At 45.3% G+C, this 24,880-nt stretch overlaps 1 pseudogene; it reads right to left on the minus strand.

Annotated features, from left to right (window-relative positions):
* The window catches only part of LOC102428040, a 112,870-nt pseudogene extending 89,753 nt beyond the window's left edge, over positions 1-23,117 (minus strand).
* Positions 23,118-24,880: the final 1,763 nt, after the last annotated feature.

The raw sequence follows: 24,880 nt of genomic DNA on the forward strand, positions 1-24,880 counted from the left end.
AATTATAGAAGGTAAACAAACCCCGACACCCTTCCCATTGGCTAATCAGCATATCCTTATGCAAATTAACTGCCAACCAAGATGGCGGCGGGCAGCCAGGCACTGAAGCGAACAGGAGGCTTGCTTGCTCCAGTGATGGAGGAAGCCAAGGTTCCCGGCCTGCCGCTGCCGGGCTCTGAGCTTGCACTCTAAGAAACAATGTTGCAAGTATAGAAGCTAAACAAACTCCAGAAACCTGCTTTCAGCCAGAAGGGCTTCAGCCAGCAGGACCACAACAGTGTTTCAATTATAGAACCCAAACAAACCCAGTACCTGCTTTCAGCAGCTGAGATCTCAGAGCTGCAGCCGAGGTTTCAGAGCTAAAGCCGGCTCTCAGCACCAGTGACAGCCATAGAAGGTAAATAAATCCCAGAATAAAAGAAAAAAGAAAAAAAAGGAGAGGTTGGGAGCTTCAGTTGCCCGCCAGCCTGAAAACAGCCCTCGGCCCCTCATCCAGACTGGCCAGGCACCCCAGTGGAGACCCCCTCCCTGAAGGGGGTGTGACCAGCTACAAACAGCCATCATCCCCTCATCCAGACTGGCCAAGCACCCCAGTGGAGACCCCCACCCTGAAGCAACAAGATGGCAGCTAATTTGCATACTGAAGGCGGGCGGCAGTGGGCAAGGCTGTCTGTGGTCCCGGGACCTGGATCTGTGACCCTGCCAGGCGGGGGGCAGCCCTTGAGGCTGTCGGCGGTCTGGGACCCAGATCCATGTCCTGGCCAGTGTGGCAGCAGCGCTTGAGGCTGTCCGCAGTCTGGGCCCTGGATCCATGTCCTGGTGGTGGGGGGGGGCGGCAGCGCTTGAGGCTGTCCACGGTCTGGGACCCGGATCCATGACCTGGGGGCAGGAGGCAGCGCTTGAGGCTGTCCGTGGTCCTGGAACCCGGATCCATGACCTGGCGGGCGGGGGGCAGCACTTGACGCTTTCCGTGGTCCCAGGACCCAGATTTGTGACCCAGCCAAGCGGGGGGCAGTGCTTGAGGCTGTCCGCGGTCCCGGGACCTGGATTCGTGACTCTTCATGGTGGGGCGGCAGCTCGCACAGGGGCGGATTGGCCGGGGTGGGCAGGGCAGGACGCCTGGCTTCTGCCCAGCCCCAGTCACTCTGGGTAGGTGAGCAGCGCAGAGAGCCTCTGGACAGGGGAGGCAGGCCAGCGGAGGGCGGCCTGTACAGCCTCTGGACAGGGGAGGCAGGCCGGCGGAGGGTGGCCTGTACTCCCCACATGGTGGTGGTGACAGCTGTGAGCGCACCAAGTGGAGCCTGCAGGCTGAGCTGAAGTAGTGCCTGCAGGCCATCAGCGCCCAAGAGTGGCTGCGCAAGATCCACCTCCTGGCCCAGAAGGTGCAGGATCGCAGGGACAGCCACCGTGGCGGGCCAGACTGATGTCCTCCTGGCCACACCACGGGGGTTTGCGGATCTGCAAAGCCAGAGGCCTCTGGTGTGCACATCCCCGCCTGGCGTGCGAACATCCCCCAGCACACTGTCACCCTCCCACACCTGCAACAGTTGCAAACCAAGGCATGCACAAGTTCCCCCCGCCTCTCAACCGCACTTCCATCAACCCAGCATGCCTAACACCCCCACAGGATGTGCACACATCCCCTCTGATGCGCTCACATCCTTTGGAGAGTGTCTGGGTGTTCTGGGTGCTGAGAGTGGGCGCCTGTGAGATGACAGTGAGAGGGCGGAGTGGTGACGCCCTGTTCCCACGGAGGCCAGTGCAGTGACGAGATCACCTCTAGGGGGTTAATACAGGTGCAGAGGTGGGAGCAGATGCAGACAGACACACCTGGTGGGCACGGGCGGCCCTCGCTGAGGTGCCTTCAGTCAGCATTCAAGATCAGGAACCCAGAGGCAGAGAGGAATTCCGTCCTCTCAGTGAAACAGTGGGATAGTCGGGGCGACTGTAGAGGAGGAATGTGCACTTTGGGTGCCAGCACCCATGAGCGAAGGCTGCCCTGACTGAGCCTCGCTTACTTGGGGCCTAGCGCACTCCTGGCGGGCAGCGGGTGACAGGACCTGCTTTTCTGAATTAATGAGAGAAAACGTTGATTCTCCTGCTGCCCACGAAGGTGGAAAGTGAAGTGGGGAGACGTGGGGAGTGAGCGAAGTTCCCTGTCTGGGGGTTCCAAATCTGCTGTTGGTTTCTTTCACCACTGACTAGAGATATACAGGGTGTCCCCCCAAAATGTATACACACTTTGAATATCTACTAATTCCAATGGTTTTAAGCATAAGAAAGGAACAACAATGGGGCTGTTATCTGTTAAAAGTGTGGGCACAAACAAGCTGTTGGACATTCCCTGAGGGATCTCAGATTGGAGAGGGTGAAGGCCAGACTGAGGGGCCCCTTTCCTCGCCCCCCACCCCAGTGCACGAATTTCATGCACCAGGCTACTAGTATATATAATAAAAGTGTAATATGCTAATTAGACTGGATAGCCAAACAACCTTCCAGATGACTTTCTGGACAAAGCCAGGGCTACTGTGAAGGCCGAGGCAAGCCTCCGCAGCTGTGAGAGCCGAGCCCCTTACACGTATTTCATGCATCGGGCCTCTAGTATATATTTGAAAACTTTTCCTCTGCCTGATCATCCAGTCCATGTTTTTTCTGGTAATCAAAAGAGAGTGATCTTAGAAAGACAATCCTAACTTGGGCTTCTTTCATTCTCTTTTCATTAACTGAAATTAAAGAAGTCCATATTTCTTATTATTTTTCAGTATGTATGCTTGATTTTCATCTCACAGTATAATTTCCAAAAGTATATTTAAGTGGAGCAGTTATTCACATAGTATGGTACAGGTAGGAAAGCCCTTAATCACTTTAAAACACTATCTCTGCAGAAGTGAGCAAGTGCCTGTGTATGTGTGTGTGTGTGTGTGTGTGTGTGTGAGAGAGAGAGAGAGAGAGAGAGAGAGAGAGAGAGAGAGGGAGAGAGAGAGAGAGAGAGCAATTTTTTGCCTAAAAGCCCATCACTAGTGAATCACTCACTTGGAATTTAAAAATGTACATTCTTGACTGTGAAGGAATTATTTTTTAAGTATATCTCTAACAAGCCTGATTAGGTCATTCTTTCTTAAGTTTCAAAATTCCCTGGAATGTTCTTTAAAACTGCAGCTTTCTGAGCCTGACCAGTGTGCTTCAGTGATTGAGCATTGACCTATGAACTAGGAGGTCAGTTTAGATTCCAAGTCAGGGTACATGTTCTGGTTTCCAGATCAATCCCCAGTAGGAGGTAAACAGGAGGCAGCCAATCAAGGATTCCCCCTCATCATTGATGTCTCTCTCTCTCTCTCTCTCTCTCTCTCTCTCTCTCTCTCTCTCTCTTCCTTCCTCTCTGAAATGAATAAAAATATATACTTTAAAAATTATATTAAAAAAACAAAAGTACGCCCTAGCTGATTTGGCTCAGTGGATAGAACATCTGCCTGCAGACTGAAAGGTCCCAGGTTTGATTCAGGCCAAGGCACATACCTGGGTTGTGGGCTCAATTCCCAATGAGGGGCGTAGGCCTGCTCCCGGGGGGCAGAGGGCAGGCCCAATCCCTAGGTGCAGCCCCTGGTCGGGCTCAGAGCAGGGCTGATTGGGGAGTTGGGGCGCCGCCCCCTGTCATGCACAGAGCAGGGCGGATTGGGAGGTTGCGATGCCACCTCTAGTCACACTCAGGGTAGGGCCGATTTGGGGGTTGGGGCACCACCCCCTGTCACACTCAAAGCAGGGTCGATGGGGAGGTTGCGCGCCACCCCCTGTCACGCACAGAGCAGGGCCAATCAGGGGGTTGGGGTGCTGCCCCCTGTCATTCACAGAGCAGGGCCCATCAGGGGAGTTGGGCTCGGTACCCTGTCACTCACAGAGCAGGTCGATCAGGGGGTTGGGGAGCTCCCCCATGTCACACACAGAGTAGGGCCAATAGGGGAGTTGGGCACAACCCCCTGTCACACACAGAGCAGGGCAAATCAGGGGGTGGGGCACTGCCACTGTCACACTCAGGCAGGACAAATGGGGAAGTATGGCTCTACCCCATCACACACAGAGCAGGGCCGATCAGGGTGTTGGGGCGCCGCACCCTGTCACACACAGAGCCGCAGGGCGATCAGGGGGTTGGGGAGCTCCTCCCTATCAGGCACAGAGCAGGCTGATCAGGGGGTTGGGGCGCCTTCCCCTGTCACGAACAGAGCAGGGCAGATAGGGAGGTTGTGGCCCCGCCCCCTATCACACACAGAGCCACAAGGCGATCAGGGGGTTTGGGCGCTGCCCCCTGTCACACTGATCCCGGTGCTGGGAGGCCTCGTGGCTCTGCTGATCCCGGTGCTGGGAGGCGTATTACCCTTTTACTATATAGGATAGAGGCCTGGTGCACAGGTGGGGGCTGGCTGGTTTGCCCTGAAGGGTGTCCCGAATCAGGTTGGGGGTCCCGCTTGGGTGCCTGGCCAGCCTGGATGAGGGGATTATGGCTGTTTGCAGCTGGTCACACCCCCTTCAGGGTGGGGGTCCCCACTGGGGTGCCTGGCCAGTCTGGGTGAGGGGCTGAAGGCCGTTTTCAGGCTGGCAGGTGACTGAAGCTCCCAACCGCTCCTTTTTTTCTTTTTTTTAATTCTGGGCCAGCTTTAGCTCTGAGGCTTGGCTCCAGCTCTGAGGCCTAGGCTGCTGAAAGCAGGTATCTGGTTTGTTTGGGTTCTATAATCAAAACACTGTTTCAACTCCAGCTCTGAGATCCCACCTGGCTGAAAACAGGTTACTAGGGTTTTGTTTAGCTTCTATATTTGTAACAATGTTTCAAACTGCAAGCTCAGAGGCCGGCAGCGGCAGGCGGGGAACGTTGGCTTCCTCCATCACTGGAGCAAGCAAGCCTCCTGTTCGCTTCAAGCTGCCTGGCTGCCGGCCACCATCTTGGCTGGCAGTTAATTTGCATATCGCCCTTATTAGCCAATGGGAAGGGTAGCCGAGGTATGGCTAATTACCATGTTTCTCTTTTATTAGATAGGATATTTAAAAGTGCAGCTTTCTGGGCCCTTCTGAAGCAGGCCAGTGAAATCAGAATCACTTGGTGGGAGAGGCCAAGGATTTGCGCTTTTAACAAACACTTTAAGTCAGTGGTTCTCAACCTGTGGGTCGCGACCCCTTTGGTGGTCGAATGACCCTTTCACAGGGGTCGCCTGAGACCATTGGAAAACACATATATAATTACATATTGTTTTTGTGATTAATCACTATGCTTTAATTATGTTCAATTTGTAACAATGAAAATACATCCTGCATATCAGATATTTACATTATGATTCATAACAGTAGCAAAATTACAGTTATGAAGTAGCAATGAAAATAATTTTATAGTTGGGAGTCACCACAACATGAGGAACTGTATTAAAGGGTCTCGGCATTAGGAAGGTTGAGAACCACTGCTTTAAGTGATTCTTAAGAACCCTAAAGTCTGAGAACCACTAAATTAAATATAAAGAATAGCTACTATTATCCTAGCCTATGTAATCTCCCCACCAAAAAATAAGATGCTGGGATTTCTCGAGTCTTTATGTGGACTTGCTTTCAAAGAAACAGTCTGATGCTAGAATCCATAAAAATAATTTACAACAGATATCATCATAATGACTCTCAGAATAATTTACACCAAAAGTGTTCCCAATAATCTTCTTCAGGCATCTATCTCTCCCACTTCTTCAATTTTGCTACTCTCAAATATATATATATATATATCTTCCTTATGCATACAAACTATAAAAGAAATCAGAAACCTTTGAGAGTTGGAGAAATGAAAATATGAGCTATATATTAAATGTTATTATAGAATTATTAGTTTAGTTAGGTGTGTTAATAGTAGTGTGGTCATGTAAGCGAATGTCCTTAGTCTCATGAGATGAATAAAGTATTTAGGGGTGACATGTCATGACATCTTCAACTTACTTTCAAATGGTTCAGTGGAAAAAAAGCAAATGTATGTGTATTTGTATCTATATACACATATATACATATAAATACACACATGTATATGTATACATACACCTGTGTGTGTGAGTGAAAGCAAATGTGGCTAAATTATAATAGCTGGTCAATCTAAAGTATTTATTATGTTATGTTCTAACTCTACTATAGATTTAATTTTTTCAAAATAAAGTGGGGGAGAAACAAGGCCCCTTCTGTTTTCTTGTGTTTCGTTGCTGCTCTCTCTCTACCTTCCATACCCATTGCAGGCTGCCCACATCCCAGCTGGAAGTGACCACCACCTCCTTGACCACAGCAAACTACCATACTTCCCAGGTTTCCCTTGCCAGCTGTGGAAGTAACTAGAATAACAGTTTTCAGCTCTCACTCTAATTTTCTTTCAAGAAATTCCAGCCTATATAATTCTCCACACTGTATTACATGGGTATGCTTATCACTTGGTTTCCAACTAACAGTTAACTGAAAAATTCCAGCATGGCTCACAGTTCTAGTGGCCTGGAGAAACAGAACCTTGCAGATGGTCCAAGGCACTGGTGGGTGTGTAGAGGGCACACTGGTATCTTTGGTCTGGACTGGCCATGGGAACCATCAATAACAAATATCTTTTACTTACCACTAAACCTGCTCATCACTGAAATTCTTTCTCCTCTAACCACGGTTGTCTAGTAAATTCTTAGTGCTGGATTATCTCCCAAAATCCTTTGCATGATAGGACCATCCTTGAATGGCCAGAGAGGAGATTTAACAATGTTCTAGGAAGTGTCACGTCTTTTGCATCTGCCACTGAGGGTCCCAACATCCCTGCACTCACAGCACTTTAGAGATCTTAGGGATGACAGGTCCAGAGCCATCACAATCAAAATGAAACTTGAGATGCTGCATCCAGTAGACATTCTGGGATATTAAGTAAAGCAGGCAGCTGGAATTTTGTAGAGCTTATTGGAGCTAAGCCAAGCCTCATTAGCAATACCATGATAAATGTCATTTCAGTTAAATGCACTCTGATTATGTGTGTAACACCCAGAAACCAACCCCTCAGTGTAGAGTCTCATTGAAGAGATTGGGTCAGGGAGCGGGGAGGCTGAGAATACCCCACTGAAGGACAGAAGCAAGAATCAAGATGCGACACAAAACCTAAAAGAGATGCTGGACCTGAGTATAACTTCTCTTAGCTGCATTGTGTTGACAGAATTGTCCACCTCCTTGGTAAGAAGAAAATTAGAAGTGAATATCAGAAAGTAACTGTGGCAAGCTGAACGATTACCCCTGAAGGTAGCCAAATCCTAATCTCAGGATCTGTGATTATTACTCTATATGGCAAAAGAGACTTTGAAGATGTGATAAAATAAGGATCATGATATGGGAGGGTGGGCCCTAAGTGTAATCACAAGGGTCCTTGTAAGACAGAGGCTAGAGGATCAAAAGAAAGAGCAGGTCATGTGACAATGGAAGTAGAGATTGGAATGATGTGGCCACAGACCAAGGCTCTAGAAGCTGGAAGCGACAAGGAACAGAGTCTCCCCTGGATCCTCCGGAAGGAACCAGCCTGCTCACACCTTGATGTTAGTCTCTGGAGCTATAAAAGACTAAACTTGTGTGTTTTAAGTCACTAAGTTTGTGGTGATTTGTTACAGTGGCAGCAGGGAACTGGTATATCAATCATAGAAATGTTTATTGTATATGGTTATGCTTAAGTTAGCTAAACAGAAAACTGCAGCTCTCATTTCTCAGTATAGATTCAGTATTACTCATTAACTCCCACTTTTAGTATCTTCATAAAATTTTAGATCAACAAATTCTATATAGATTTATAGTAGAGTATAGAGATCTATGGAGGATATAACCCTACCCACTGTAGCAGTCAAGGCCAACCCTGCTGACAAGAGGATGAAAGAGCACTGTCAGACCCTTTTCTATAAGGGTCACCAACAGGACAGCAGAGCCCAGTCCCTTTCCCAGCTCCCGTCTGACCACACCACCGAGGATGTCACGGGACCCTGGAACTTAGAAGCTGTTTAACAAGAGTCCCAAAGAGGCCAGCAGTGAGAGACAGTTTGATGTAATAGGACAATAGCAGACACACAGGCATTTGATTCCTCGCTCCACAATGACCCGCTATATATTCTGAGCTTCCATTTCATTTTAAAATTAGAAATCATAACATTTGTTACTGAATAGCTTTCTTATGTGGATAAAATCAGATTATGGAAGTAAGACCCTAGCATGGTAACTATGACTGTTGTTATTAATAACAAAAAATTAATTTCCCAAGCCCATATAGAATGTTACTGTCAGGAAGAGGACTATTTCCCATGTCTCTATATGATGCCTCTTCAGTTCACCAAACCTGTCACCATTTCAGGATTACCCTGGGGCTCCTATGCATGTCACTTTCTGTCAGTTTTTCTGGCCGTTCCCCACAACTGCTGCCTGGACAGACCTCAGTTCATTGTGCCAACATTTGCACGACACCAGCTGCATGACGTGTGGGGGGTGACTCCAGCTGGGCTAGGGGAGGGAGGCACTGGGTGAGCCAAACAATGCCCCTTCCACAAGGAAATTATATTTTAGTGTGTCTAGACAAGAACAATAATGACACTTATGGTGTAGAGTAAATGGAGAGCCATAAGAGGGGCAAAGCAAGGCCACTACACCAGTTCACAGGCAGATGAAAGCTTCAGTAGGGGTCCCTAAAGAGAGCTGTGATTTACACAGGCCCTGGAGATGCCTAGGGCCGTGACAGATGGTAAAGGGATGAGGAAGAAGTGGGAACATCTGGGGCCTGCTTAGACAAGGGCAAGCAGTCTGCCATTGTGGCACTTAGGGACACAGTAGACATGCTTATAGCTACTTGCCTCAAAATGCAAACGCCATTCCTCATTCAGCAGAGTGCTGCTTTATTCTTTATAGCCAATGCAGGGTACTGAGAACCAATGCTCAGCCCCTTCTCTTCCCCTAGGTATAACCAACAAGTAAATTTAGAGCTGATTTTTACTATTATGAGGAACACCTTTGGCTGCTTTTCTTAGTTAAACAATTGTAGAGCCAGTAGGTGTCCACTGGCATGAAGAAAATCCAGGAGAGACACTTTTCAGACTGAAGGAAGGCAGCCCCAGGATTCCCTTGGTGTAGTTCTGTAGAGGGGGCATGCCAATTTCAGGGAAGCCTGGACCCTTGATCCCCAATTCTGGAAATCAGAGAAGCAGATCAATGTAGGATAGGGGACTCTGTGCTTTGTGGCCAGGAAAGAAGCCAAGGACTCCAACAGTAAGTTTACAAGAGGGCATGGGGTTTGTGCTGGTCACCAGAGCTCAGTCAAGGGCCTGAGGGTCATGGGAGAGGACTTGTCCCAGCAAAACAGGGGCCTACTGCTCAAGGCCCCTCCAGACCCACAAAGCCAGTGCAGTGCAGCATTCGGCACAAATGCTTGGGGATGTGACCATGATACTTCATTGAGACATAACCAGGGAGTCCAGGCTGGGAGTCCCCCCAGCAGAGGAGAAGCATCCATCAGACAGTGTGGGACCACTCTTCTGGGGGACAACTACTTTATTCTGAGTATAGAAGCAGCTGTGCTGGGCAACTTGGAGAAACAGAAGAGTATCTATCACATTGGTGCCAGCTGGCCAAAAAGGTCCTGCCATTTTCACAGGTGTTCATTGTTCAATCACAGATTTCGTTATGCCGATACGTATGTGCATGCCAGTATCAATGTCATCATTTCACAGGGGGAATTCCTAGCAGAGACCCTGGCTGCTAAGCATGCATGTCCAGTCACCCAGCTCTGACATGCTTTCTGATGAGGACATTGATGAACAAGTACTTGTTAAAGATCATAAAAATCTATGTAGATTATATTAAATTTGTAAGTAAAGGCCTTGTCAATTTATCTCATTTATATTCAATTTTAGATAACGGTCCCTTTCCTCCACAGTTTCCTGTCACATATTATTTTTTAATCAGGTAATTTCACATCAAATGACACAGATGTGGAAGAAAGCAGATGAGTGTAAGGGAAAGAGGCTAACTGCAGTTGGTCTTCCGGAATTCAACCCAGGCAGTGGATGGAGCATCTGCTTACACTCTTTGGAGTCTCAAATTCTCTGAGATCAATAACTACACTTTCTCACTAGCCCTCCAATCTGTCTCCCCCACTGCATGCTTAGTGTGCCCACAGAGTGAAGGATAGCTTCCCAGACCTAAGAGTAAGGTGTTCTGAGCTTCTACTTTGCACCTTGCTGTCAGAAGGAAGTATGGATATGTTGGGGGGAGGGGGGGCGGTAATGGGTGTGACAATGACCGGGGCTGCTGACCTAGGGGGCCCTGTCTCCCATGTTGCCAGGGACAAGAACAGACAGCTGCCCAGGGCATGTTGGGTATGTAAATATCCACATGTGAGCCCAAACTTGAGAGCAGTCTGGCCATCTGCCACACAGTCTATGTGCAAGGCCTCCACTGCACAGTCAGTGTGGCAGATGGAGACGTGCAAGCACTGGGCATCTCAAGCATTTATACATTCCCAGAGCTGAATTTCTGAGTTTTAGAGGTTTTCCCATCACTATTACAATAAATAGAGAGCACAAGTCAAATAAAACATTGTGGCCGAAACCGGTTTGGCTCAGTGGATAGAGCGTCGGCCTGCGGACTGAAAGGTCCCAGGTTCGATTCCGGTCAAGGGCATGTACCTGGGTTGCGGGCACATCTCCAGTGGGAGATGTGCAGGAGGCAGCTGGTCGATGTTTCTCTCTCATCGATGTTTCTAACTCTCTATCTCTCTCCCTTCCTCTCTGTAAAAAATCAATAAAATATATTTTAAAAAAATAAATAAATAAATAAAACATTGTGTTACTATTTCATTGTTCTAAAATGATCCAGAAAAGGCCAAAGTGTTATTAACAAGATAAGGTTGAAAATGCCCAGACAATAGGATATCCAAGCATCCTTTCCTTTTCTTATCCAAAGTTGTTCTCTAAACATGACCAATAATGCTCTCACCCAGATCCAAATCTACAGCCTGTTGAAAAAGTTCCTCCTTCAGATCACAGACATGAAAGTGAAGAGCCAAGTATAATCCCAAATAAACCCCGTTCTGCCTCCTCCTGCTCTCCTTCCCCACCTCAAAGCTGCACTGTCTTCCCCTGTTCTTTCACTGGATTCTCAGCACTGCTGCCTTGTTGCCACAGAATCACAGAACTCTAAGTTAAAAAAGACTGCATGGTTTTCCCTTCACATGAAGCCCCAAGGGCAAAATGTTATCAAACTCTTACTCATAGATCCACAACAGACTTTCCTGCTGGCAGCTAGCCTGAGCACAGAAAGTCACACATGATTATTGAGTCCTGTCATACACATCAGAGAACGGCATTGGGCTTGGCAGGTATATGACAGCTTCGGTAACATTTTACCCTTCCAAAAGAGCATTCATCCCTCTACTCAGCTTTCATTTCCTGCTCAGGACTAGAAGCCCCAAGTTCATGTGTATTTCTAAGCTCTCTCATGATGCACTCTATCACTTCCATGCAGTCCATATGCCAAACCAAGCAGTATTCAGAGAGATGGGTGGGGCAGGGAGGGGGGAGGCTGAGAATCAGGCAGCGGGGAAGAAGGCAAACGTCATGAAACTTTGTCTTGTCTGCAGAAATGTGACCTGGGTAGAGGGCTGGGGGAGGGTTCTAGTTGCAGTGCAAGCAAGAAACTACCTGTTCCAATGACAATACTTCAAAGCATCTGCCTCCGAGGGTTGGCCTTCCATGACCCAGTTATAGGCTTTCTCTTCCTTTTCCACCCTGAAAGTGCCTGTCCCCTGAACCATTTTGTTGGGGCCCACTTAGGCTGGCTTTACAGGGTTACTAAAGTATCAATATTTGTTACATGACTCAGGTTTCATTTTAACATCAATATCTTAACATTAAAAATGTTACCTAATGATAGAAATGTAAGGTATTGACAGCTAGCCAATGCAAGGAACATTTGAGAACACAAAATAATGATGGTAGATGACTATCAACTGCTTGGTGAGTTCTTGTGTTTATTCTGAAGCAATAGAATCGGGAATATTAAACTGATTTTCCACAAGTCTTCCCATTGCATTATTTTCCCATCACAAATAGGAATGATAAAGCTCTAGGAGGTGAATCAACTAAGTAGGCAATAGGGATTTTAAAAAAATGTTCCCAGACCTTTGAGTCAGTCTGGAAATGTGTATATGTCACATGGCCAAGGATAAATTCTTCCTACTGAACCAATTCACTAGGGCAGCTTGGTCCACTGGCCCTGTCCAACTACAGGGAGCAGGAGAATGACCACTTAATCATAAGCTATAGGAGTTTGCTCTCCACACCAGTCTGAAAATCCCCTGTTAAGAGTCATCATCAGATCATATTGATCACTTCTCTAAGCACCTCTTCAAAGGGTTCTCTAGACACACTTGACTGAGCTGGATTTAATTTAAGCACTTTACTATACATAGATTCTATCAGTTTAGCTTTGTGAAAATTATGATGTTAAGAACCCAGCTTCCCTGAGGAGGTCTGAGCACTGATGTTCCTGATGTCTTGCATCTCCCAACTTGAGGAAGGATTTGGGTAAGTCTGCCCCTTGTTTCCAGGTAAACCTGGCATTACTGTCATTTTCCTCACAATATCAGCTATGACATCTTGCCTCCCAGATCTCTCTCTCTCTGACAAACAGTGGCTTATAGAGTGACTCCTAAGACCACACCCCAACACAAACATCCCACCCAACTGAGAAAAGCGACTTTCCTACCTACATAGAAAGAAGAATGAAGCATTTTGAAGGAACCACATCCCTCTCCTACCATGTTTTTAAAAAATCATCTTTGGCAGCTGCAGAAAAGGTCATTTCCTCTCAGGTCTGCTGGCCAGATTCTTTCATTCTGTGACAGTGGGGCAGAGTGGGAATTACAGGTGTGCAGAGAAGATAGAATTTTTAAACCCTTATTTTCTTGAAACTGTTTCCTCTCATAGTGTGAATGGAATTTTAAAATGATATCTAAAGCACAGCCGGAACATAATGTAAATCTAGTGCTGGGAAATTCTTCCCTCTAGGCACTATTCAAAAGCCAAACTCATTTGAGAGAAGTTCCAGGGGTTCGGAACAGCTGGGAGGGCACTTGCTTGGCCTTGCCTGATTACATAAAGGAGACAGAGGGGAGTGTGTAGGGAAGGCACGCTGAGCCCCTGAGTGTAGAGCAGGGCGTGAGCATTCAGACATGCCAGGATGCTAATCTAGAGGCATGTGTAGGTGGATCTCGTGTTTCAGAGGCTTTCAGAGTATTTTGTCGTGTCATTTGTTCCATTAAGATTTGTTTAAAAGAAAAAAGAAAAAAAAAACACAGGAAACTAACATTCACAACTAAGGATTTTGCAAATACCATTCCTCCCACTGCACGCAGTATTGCCTACATCAACATTTACCATGCATCAGTAATGCTTTTGAAAGAAATTATTCAAAAAATAAAAGTTCCTAATATTTCAGGAACCTTTTACCAAACATCTACTTTGATTTCACACTTCTGAACACAGTAGCCATGACCATACTTTCTAGTGGAAGCCCTGTCCTGAGTGATGTTGCCATGAAACAAGAAGCTGGTGAGCAGAAAAGCACAAAGGTGACCTAGGAGAGTGCCTTCTGTCAGAGGTCATCCTCACACTCACATAGTATGTGATGTGGGCCCAGCTGGAAGCTAATGTTACCCAACCAAAGGGGTGCAAACCTCTTAAATAGCAACAGCGGCCGGATGTTTCCCTAAGGATGGGCTGGTTGTAGTAATACGTAGAAAACACCAGAGATGAAGGTGAAGTTGAGTGAAATGGTAGTCTTTTGGGTAACACTCCAATTGAAAAAGGACTTTGGTGGGTTGTTGTTTTTTTACCTAATACCATAGGGTTATAATCCTTTCCCACTGCATCAGCAGAAGGCTTTAAAGATTGTGAAAATTTTGTTTGTTGGATTTAGAAGCATAAGCAAAGAACAGAGAACAGTGACAAGAGCAGTAGAAATGCAATTGATGAAAACTATGAAGATGGGGAAGGAAACCTTTGCTCCCAATGGTCAACTCAGTGGAAATGCAGAGCATGCTGTCCACTAGTATCACAACAAGACAATCCCAGAGCAACACTGGGTACCACCTTATCCTGGGGATGGGGATGGGGCTGGAGCCAGCTCAACTTTGGACTGATTCAAACTAATCTTTCAGACAAAGAAAAGCTTTTATTCCAAATCATAATAACCTGGTATGGTCCTTCCTATTTCTTTCCTTTCCTGAACTCTTCAGTCCTAGAGCTACTGGGTGAGCAGAATAAGGGATAGAAGGAGGGGGCCACAGTATCTCCAAGTCAGATGAAGAAGCCAGGAAAGATGAAGGGGATATCCCCAAAGGAGGGTTGCTTGCGTATGGTGCCAGAGTTCAAGCAGGGCAAGGCAATCATCTACATGGGGTGAGGGTGGGGGCGCAGCAGTGGTCCAGCCCAGGGGATTGGAGCCCAAGTAGGGTGAAAGGGTGTCATGTGGGGATTGCTTCACTGGGGACTAGATACATACAAAAGAATTGAGTGAATAAGCAAACAGGCAAAGGCAATAAAGTTTAGGTTTTTCACTGCCTGAGAAGGGAGTTTCAGTAGGGAAAGAGAAAGAAACTAGAATGAACCCCATGGTATTATATTGGAATTGGAGGTACCAATATGATTCTTTGGGGTTTTCAAAACAGATGGCTAGCTAAAATAGGCATAAATATTGATAGAGATGTAAATGTGTGTGTATACTATGTATGTATTTCTATATATGTATGCATTAGTATATGGATATACATTTATTGCCTACACATATTTATACCCTATCTCTGTCTACTGGGAAGGCAACTTTCTAGAAAGCAATACATACACCTAGAAGCCAGATATTGGCTTCTATATTTACATAGTTTCAAATTACACCCCCCCCCCTTAAAATGCATATGAATTACAAAGAGTAGAGGAATAAATTTAGTATGGAGAAGGCTGGCAGACACCATAATCAAGTGTCTAAGTGAATATCATCAGTGGAAGAAATTAAAGTTGTGTTCCACTTAGTAGGATAAATTGAGAAAAACACAGCATTACCTCAATATTTCTGTCAAAAGTACATGACTAAAATCTTATGAAAACCCATCCAATAAACCCAAATGAGAAACAGTCTATAAGACTTCAATCTTCAAAAATGTCAAGATCTAGAGCAGGAAGCAAAGACTGAGAAAATGTTTCAGACGTGTGGCCTGACAACCAAATGGGATGCATCATTTTGGAGTGGATCTTTTTGCTATACAGGCCACTATTGGGACAATTGGTTAAACGGAATGAGATTACAAGATTAAATTACACACATGTACCATTGTTGATATCCTACTTTCGATGGTTGCATTGTGGTTATACAGGAGAATGTCCGTGTTTACAGGAAATACACACTAAAATATTCACAAATGATTGCATCTTAAGTTGGCAACTTTATCTCAAAGAGCTCCAGAAAAATAAAAGTATTTGCCACTTTTCTTTAAGTTTAAGATTCTTTCAAAAAATTGTTTACATCATGTAGGGAAGGTAAATTCTACAAAAACTTTGCATAAATTAATACAGCAATGGGTCTTTCTGAATAGTGATTCTAAGCCAACAAGCAACAGAACTACCTAGGGAATTTTTGAAAACACACACATACATATGCATACACACATGCACATACATTCACATACACACAGAGAATCATCCCAGATTTAGCCACCAATACTACCTAAGTGGGCTCTAGAAAGGAGGCATTGATGCTGAACCACAGAAATGGCCTGTGGTTATATGTGCCTATTATTAAACACAACTGAAGTGTTCACAAGAAAGTTGGGTTAGTGCAAAGAAGTATGTTTTGTATCTCCTTCAATTGATATGATGCCAAGATAAGTACATAATGATGTTAACTCTCCTTGTAACCTATATGGTTAATTCCCAAAGTTTAGGTCAGAATCATAAGATGCTCAATAAATGACTATAATTGTCATTACTGTATGCCTGAAGTTGCTGTCCCGAATATTCACAATAACACAGTAAGATGCATATCAAGGAAAATATAATTACCCCGTAAGTGATAATATCTGTCCACCTGTGACTCAGAGAAGCTGAGGTTCTTGCTCAAGTTCACACAGCCAGAAACGTCCTTAGTGCTTTTTCTTCCTATCCCTGGATGGAGGCCAGATCTGCATCCCTCCCAGGGACCCTTTACTCAGTTAGACAAGCCCCACTCCCTTAGTTGGAAAGTCCTAGAGAAAAAATATAGAGGAGTTTTCAGTGTTCCAAGGGTCAAAAAGAAATTCTTTCTCCCATCAGAGCACTAAATTGAGCATAGTCCCTTCGGTGTCAAGACACATCGTTACTATCCCAACCTAGGAAGTAGATGAGGGTGTATCTCTCCACTTCCCTGCTAATGGAATCACACCATCACTCTGAGTCCTGCCTGCTTCCTAGCCTGTGTGCATCAGAAAGAGACACACTTGTCCCCACTGGCCATACTGGATGCACTCTACCTTCTCTCTAACTCCTGCAAACAGTTCCAGCTACTGTCTCTGTTCCAGAGTAAGTGTGACTGAGCAGAATTTGAGGCACTTGCCTTCTTATGTCTTCCTTATCCAAGCAATTCTAAAACCTCATCACATAAGTCTTTATATAGCACATAAGCAGTGCTGAAAAGCTAGGTTAAATTGTGTGCAATTTTGTGAGATGTACTTATACTTACATTAAGTCTTAGCAAATTTCCAAAATAAAATGCCTAATAGCTATTGTTTAAAAGAAGTCTGTAAACTGCTTATAACTGGATTTCAGTTTCTATTTTTGTGTCCTGATTTGAAAGACAAGCAATGACCCTTAACACAAGCATTAGTTTTGGATCAGCTCAGGTATTGGAACGACCCCATCAAGTAAGCGGAGTAAAGAAGAATAGGGACTTGTAAGCAGTTTAAAATTAGTAAAGCCCTAGCTGGTTTGGCTCAGTTGATACAGAATTTACCAGGCAACCGAAAAATACGCAGGAGTACTCAGAGATTCAGGATAAACCTATTTATTTTCAGATGTTTCACATGTACTAGTACAGTGACTCAGGAGAGCCTATTTCCAAATCCTGAGCCCATGGATATAGCACAAGTTTTCCTTTATACCCTTTGGTTTCTTTGTCCCCAAAATATGGATCAGACTTCTGGACCTTTCGCAGGCTTTGCAAAAAGCCCCGTGTGTCGGGATGGGGGACATGAGACCACACCTAAAGGTCTGGCCTGGTGCCAGCGCTGATAACCCCCTCTGGGGGGTGTGTATGGTTCATGGTTTATGGCCTTTGTAAAATGGGAGTATTTAGGTAAATAGGTCTTGCAAGACCAGATAATTAAGGAAGGGGCAGTGACTTGATTATAGGCTAACAAGAATGTGCATTAGGGATACTGATTAACTAGGTACAGAGTCAGGCTGCTAGCCCCTCCCTCCCCTCCAAATGTATTTTTATGTTCCCCATCACAGTGGACAGAGCATCAGTTTGATTCGGTCAAGGGCACATGCTTGGGTTGCGGGCTCGATCCCCAGTGGGGGGCATGCAGGAGGCAGCTGATCAATGATTCTCTATCATACTTGATGTTTCTATCTCCCTCTCCCTTTCTCTCTCTGAAATCAATAAAAAATATATTTTAAAATGAGCAGAAATGCAAAAGGTTAAGTAAGCAAAATGGACTCGTTTCAACAGTTACCTCCCAGAGCTCCAATGTTTATTGAGAATCTGCTACATATCAGGCACCGGTCTTGCCTTTGAGTATACAGAGATGAGCATGACAAATAAATCTCTGTCCTTGTGGAGAATCAATTGCTCGGTCATTCATTCAACACATGGTTATTTGCTCATAGAATATTCCAAGCACTAAGCTGATGTAGTTTGCTCAAAGCCCCAGCTCTATCCAGCTCCATCACTTTTCAGGCTGTGTGGGCCACCCACTCACCCCCTCCAGTGTATGAAAAGAAAACAGTGTGAGCCTCCCATCTTTCTTCCTCTTCCCCAACAATACAGAAGAACTAATCATCAGGGTTTCCATTGCAGAGAGAAGCACAGTAATATTGGGCTCTAGCCATGTAAATCTCTGGAAAGCTTTTTCACAAAGGGCAACTACAGAGGAGTTGTTCAGGTTCATTAATGGAAATTGGTCTGTCTCCTTTACTCTAGATGAAGACTAGCATGACCTAAATGTAAAGCTTTAAATGTCCTAAAAGTGAAGCTAAGATTGGCCTCCCTCCTGCAGTTTGAGCAGAGGGAAACACACCACCCAGTGGTTCCCATGGCCAATTAACAGGCCAGCCTGTATCCTGTCTCGCTGCAGTGAGGCAGCTCTCAATGAATTCTACTATATTTATGGCAAAGACAAACTTCTAGAGTTGTCTGGGATTTATTTCAGGCTCTCTTTATGATGGGAAAGTAAAGCCTCTCTATTTGTACAAGCCACTGCGTGTTTACAGAGGGATTCTCAAAACACTGCCAACTGGATAGCGTGGGGCTGGCCTAGTTTTGAAGAGAATCTTAATTAGTAACACCAGCAAAAACCCCATTTGGACCAAAATTTCATGTTCCAAAAGTTTTCATCTCAACTGCCTGTGGCTTATGAATGACTATTTCTGGAACTGTCTAGTAAAGAGGGAATAAGAGACTCCAACACCATATCTTTATCTCATTATATCAAAGTGTAAAACTCAGGCAACTCTGAGGATGAGAATGAGTCCATAGAAACACTGTTGGTCCAGAGCTTTGGATTTTTTGAGACGTTCTTCTGTCTTAGGAAAGAGCTTACCAAGAGCCCTTGTCTGCTTTCCTGGCCAGGGCACAGGGTGTTATCCAAAACTTGGTTGAGAAAGGAAATCTTCAATTAGAATTACTTATCTGCTTTGTAAGTTGGCATTTCTCAAACATTAATGTGCATATGAAGCACCAGGGGATCTTGTTAAAATTCAGATCTTGATTCAGGAGGTCTGGGGTGAGGCCTGAAAACCTTCATTCCTAAGAAGCCCCAGATGATGCTGATGCTGATGCTGATGCTCGCAGACCACACTTAGAGTGGCAAGGTTCTCTATGAGTGTGACAACTTGGCACTGCCTCACTCAGAAGTGGCTCCCAAACAGGTTAGAGGGAGGGTGCAGTTCTGGAGAGCAGAGAGATAAAGTTCAGCAGTCAGGAAAAGGAATGTACTCTTGTTCCTGCAGCACTTAGCCTACCTCTGGCTTCTTCCAGACTTTTATGAGAGATGTCCCTGAACAACATGCTACCTAATCCCCAGAAGCACCATTTTCAACATCTTTTCTCCATGCCCACCCAAATCGTAGGCTGCTATAAGATGGAGAATCCCATGTATGGCTTCGATGTACTATTTAGAATCTCACTTTGGATTTTCTTCACTGGTACAATTTGAGGAAGTGTGGCTATGTGTCACCAGTGTAGCAGAGCCTGTTAGGAAGAGTCTTCACCTAAGACTTGGGGCTGCTGGAGTTATGGTTCTGAGATTTCCAGTATCTTTCCTGTTCTCCATATGTTATTGACTTGCACGTCACTGATTGATTGGTCAGACCTGCAAATGTAGATCTAATTTTATATAGGAAGGAACCCCTCTTCAACCCTACCCCACACTCTCCTCGCCATCTAATTCTTAGGGGGAGGAGTTATAAAATGTTTACTACTAGCTAATTTAAAGCTGCTCATTCTTTTCTTTTTTCTCAGGGTCCACATGCTCTGCAAGATATACCTAGCATGCTCTTGCCCAGGGATTTAAATAACATAAGTGAAAAGATACTAAACCACTAAGCAAAATGCTTTCTTGCTTATTAAGATGCAGAAACAACCTAGAATAAAAATGAAGTATTGTTTTAGACCCAAGTCCAACTCTTCAGATGTGGCTATGGTTTGAGAACTAAAACCACACACATCTGCACAGTCTAATGCCCAGATCTAGTAACCAAGCAAACACAGTTGTTTCATGTGAGTCTATTGAATGGTGTCAGTTCCTCTTCTCACACTAGCTCCACTTTCCTGAATCAGTTTCTCCTTCTAACTCTTTTCTTAACTACAAGATAAAGCTTTTCAAATGAACATCTTTTCTTAATGAAGCAAGGATTGAAATGGAGAGGGTTGATTAAAATGAAAACAAGAAAAGAAAAACAAATAAAAATAACCATTCACTAGTATGTTCAATGAAAGTAAAATGTGAAAACTACTGACTAATTTTGGTTTGAGATTGTGCTTCCATAGAGGATCATGCTGCATTCTGCTTTATCCACATCCAGGCCTCAAGGAGATAATCCTGTGAGGAGAAAGGCCTGCTGTGCAGCTATAAACACTTAATTGCCAGTTGAGATGGCTCCTCTCTTGACATTTAAATTCTTATTAAATTCAAAGAATTTTCTGTGCATAGGAAAGCCCGATATGGGGAATGAACAGAGATCCAGGTTCACTGAGGAATGTTCTGAGATATAGACCTGCTACTCAAACTGTGTTTTGGGAACTGTTGTAGAAGACCAAAGAAACCCAAGTGACACTTAGAGAAATGGAGTTACACAGCTTTATTACTCCAATGGTCTCAGAGGAGTTGCCTCCAAAGTCTGAGCAAACCAATATGGTGGAAGCTCTTCTTTTATCCCCTTTGGTTTCTTTGTCCCCCAAATATGGATGACGCTTCTGGATCTTTCATGGGCTTTGCAAAAAGCCCCATGTGTTGGGAGGGGGACCTTGAGGCCATATCTAAGGGCCTGGCGTGGTACCAGCACTGATAATCCCCTCCGGGGATTGTGTATTGTTCATGGTTTATGGCCTCTGTAAAATGTGAGCATTTAGTTAATAGGTCTTGCAAGACCAGATTGTGGAGAAAGGGACAGTGACTTAATTATAGGTTATCAAGTCACTGCCCCTTCTGGCACAGATTTAGATTGCTAACCCCCCAAACATCAAGGTCACAATGGAATTAGCCTTTTAGGCTTCTCATTCCCCCCTCTTGTCCGAAAGATTTTCTTAGCCTTGTGGTACAACGACTACAGGATGTTACAATGAACTGGGACTGAAACCACTCTTAACTGCTTCCTGCTAATAAGGGACGATGACCAAGGGGTTAGCATCCCGTTTCTTCCTCTCAGAGGGGTTTGTAGGGAATTCTTCTGGTTTGTAGGACCATCTGAAGTTTAAAGGCATCTAGGCAAGATGAGTTAAAGTGAGTTAAGAAATTTAGAAGACATGGTCCTAATGTTACAGCTATGAGTAGCATTAACAGTGGTCCTGCCAATGGGTGAAGCCTTTTCCAAACTCCCTTCCCCCTCTCCCCCTCAGGCAACTCAAGACTCAGATAGCTCCTGTCTTCTTTTTGTTGCTCATTCGATTAGATCCTTAGCCTTATCCCTGACAATGCCTGACTGGTTGGCATAAAAGCAGCACTCTTCTCCTAAGAAGAGGCAGATTCCACCTTTCTCTGCTGTTAGTAAGTCTAATCTCCTTCTATTCTGTAGTACTACTGTGGCTAAGGAATCAACTTGATCCTGTAAGGCAATTAGAGTCTCAGCTACTCTCTCTATGTCTTCTGAAAATTCTTGGGTCAAAACTTGATAAGAGGAGACAGAGTTAGCTATTCCCCCTATCCTGGCTCCTATGCTACCGGCAATTCTGAGCGCTATTAGAAGGGGGATTACTTGCAGAGCCCTCTTATATCTAGTTACTGCTTTAAGAGGGGTCTCAAGGGATTGGTTGTTGGGTACAATAGACATATCTGGGTTTAAGTAGGCAGCAGTGCACACTCCCGTCCAGTTTGCAGACAGGCAGACCATTTTAAGCAGTGATCCCACACATGTAAAATGTTCCTGCAAGGGGGCACCAGGTGTAGGTGTTTTCAGCCTTGAGGGTAGAGTTGCATAGTTCATCTGGGAGATGACCTGTTGGATGTTGGCCCTGGATACTTCCACTCGGACTGATCGCTGCTTAGCTGATGAGCTGCCTTCACACACGAGTGGTGGATCCAGGTGCTCAATCCTGCAACCTTGAGAGCTGTGGGTGTGGTTAATATGACTGGATAGGGTCCCTTCCAGGTAGGCTTGAGGGGTTCCTTTTTCCAATCCTTTACCCAAACCTGGTCTCCAGGTTTATAAGGATGTATGGCTGTTCCTAGAGAGATGGGTAGTCAATCAATAACCCACCTGTGGACCTCAAAGACAGTTTTTCCAAGTCCTTGTAGTTGCTTCTGGATTTCTAAGTTCCCTATTTCCCCTAAATCTCCCTTTGGCCAAATTAAGGGAGGAGGTCTGCCATATAGAATTTCAAAGGGAGAGAAACCTACCCTGGCCTTTGGGTCACAGCATACCCACAGGAGTACAAGAGGACAGATATCTGTCCAGGGTAAGGTTGTCTCTTGGCATGGCTTAGCCATAGGCTGCTTAAGAGTCCGGTTCATGCGTTCTACTTTCCCTGAACTCTGAGGCCTGTAAGTTGTATATAGGTTCCATTTAATTCCTAAAGCCTTAGCTACCTATTGTATTATTTTTGCTACAAAGACCATTATCAGACCCTATGGACAGAGGCATTCCATACCACAGAATTATGTCCTTCAGCAATGCCTTGGTGACTTCTCTTGCCTTTTCCGTGAGAGTGGGATATGAATTGATCCAGCCTGAAAAGGTGCATACAAAGACTAGTAGGTATTTATTTCCTCTGCCAGGCCCTATTTCTGTAAAATCTACTTCTAAGTCCTCAAAGGGAGCTTTCCCACAGTACTGAACTTCTATCGGTCCTATAGGACCCTGTTTGGCATTGTTCTGTGCACAGAGAAGGCAACACTGAGAGACTGAGGCACACAAGGAGGGAAGATGAACAATTAGGTAGTATCTGCCTAACAGAGCTTCTAGGGCAGTCTTCCCTAAATGAGTAAGTTCATGCTGCTGGAGGACTACCTTATGGGCTAACTGTTCTGGGACATATACCCAATGATCTGGGAGTATCCACCAGCCTTCCTTCATTCTCTTGCCCCCTTCTTGCTGGGCCCATTCCTCTTCCTGAGGAGTGTATTTTGGAGGTTCAGGTAATTTGGGGGCCAACATGATCCGTGACAGTGCTACTTGTTCTTTAGTAGCCAGCTTGGCTGCAGCATCAGTACATCGATTTCCTTCTGACACTGAGTCTTTCCCCTTCTGGTGACCTGTAAAATGGATGACAGCTATTTCCTTGGGCTCCCAGACTGCTTCTAGTAACTTTAAGATCTCATTCTGATTTTTGATTCCTTTTCTCCAGCTGTCAGGAGCCCCCTTTCCTTGTATATAGTCCCATGGATATGCAGGGCAGTGAAGGCATAGCGCGAGTCAGTGTAGATGTTGGCACGCTTATCTTTACTGAGTTCTAGGGCTCTGACTAGGGCCCAAAGTTCTGCCCTCTGCACTGACCATCCTTCAGGCAGGGCCTGTGCCTCGATTGTCTCAAAGTTTGATACCACTGCATATCCGGCTCATCTTTTTTCTTCACCTAAGTAACTACTGCTTCCGTGAACAATACCAAGTCCGGATTCTGTAGAGGCCTATCTGTTAGACCTGGTCAGTTGGAGTAAACCTCCTTTAGGACTTCTAGGCAATCATGTTCAGGGGCTCCCTCAGCAATGGGTAAAAAAGGTGGCAGGATTAAGAGTTCTCACTGCTTCTGGTCGTACCCGTGGATTTTCACATATGAGCCCCTGATACTGGGTCAGCTGAGCATGAGTCAGCCAGTGCTGCCCCCTAGCTTCCATTAGGGTAACAACAGAATGAGGCACTTTTACATTTAAGTTTTGTCCCAGGGTAAGCTTATCTGCTTCTTTGACAAATAATGCCATGGGTGCAAGGGCCCTGAGACACAGGGGCCACCTGGAGGCAACCGGGTCAATCTGCTTGGAGAGATAGGCTACTGGTCTTTGCCAGGGTCCAAACTCCTGGGTTAGAACTCTTAGGGCTACCCCGCTGTTCTCGTGAATGAAGAGGTTAAAGTCCCATGTCACATCTGGTAGCCCTAGTGCTAGGGCCTCATTGAGCTTTGCCTTTATGGTGAAGAAGGCTTTCTCCTGCTTGGGACCCCAGTCAATGGGTGCCTTCTTTTCCCCTTTTAAAGCTTAATAGAGAGATTTAGCCAGGTCTGAAAACCCTGGGATCCAAATTCAACAGAACCCTGCTGCTCCCAGGAATAACCGAATCTGCCACCGGGTGCTAGGGACTGGGATGGCACATACCACCTGCTTTCTTTCAGTCCCTAGCCTTCGTTTCCCTTGGGTGATTTGGAAGCCTAGATACTGGACTTCTTTCTGACAGATTTGTGCCTTTTTCTTGGACACCCAGTAACCTGTTTTAGTTAAGAGTCTCAGAAGGGCTCATGTTCCTTCCCAGCACTGAGCTCGTGTGGACCTAGCCAGTAGGACAGTGATGGCGAACCTATGACACGCGTGTCAGAGGTGACACACGAACTCATTTTTTGGGTTGATTTTTCTTTGTTAAATGGCATTTAAATATATAAAATAAATATCAAAAATATAAATCTTTGTTTTACTATGGTTGCAAATATCAAAAAATTTCTATATGTGACACGGCACCAGAGTTAAGTAGGGTTTTTCAAAATGCTGACACGCTGAGCTCAAAAGGTTCGCCATCACTGCAGTAGGAGGTCGTCTACATATTGAAGTAGAATGCACCCCAAGTCCTGTCCTGGGAACTTAGATCATATGCTAGTGCTCCACTAAAAAGAGTAGGGAAATTCTCCAATCCTTTGTGGTAGTCTGCTCTAGGCGGACTTCTGCTGGGGCTTCTAGTTTGTTTTTCTCACGTCAAAGTTGATCAGTGTGTGGACG

Source organism: Myotis lucifugus, unplaced genomic scaffold, assembly GCF_000147115.1.
Source record: "Myotis lucifugus unplaced genomic scaffold, Myoluc2.0 scaffold_29, whole genome shotgun sequence".
NCBI classification, from domain to species: Eukaryota; Metazoa; Chordata; class Mammalia; order Chiroptera; family Vespertilionidae; genus Myotis; species Myotis lucifugus.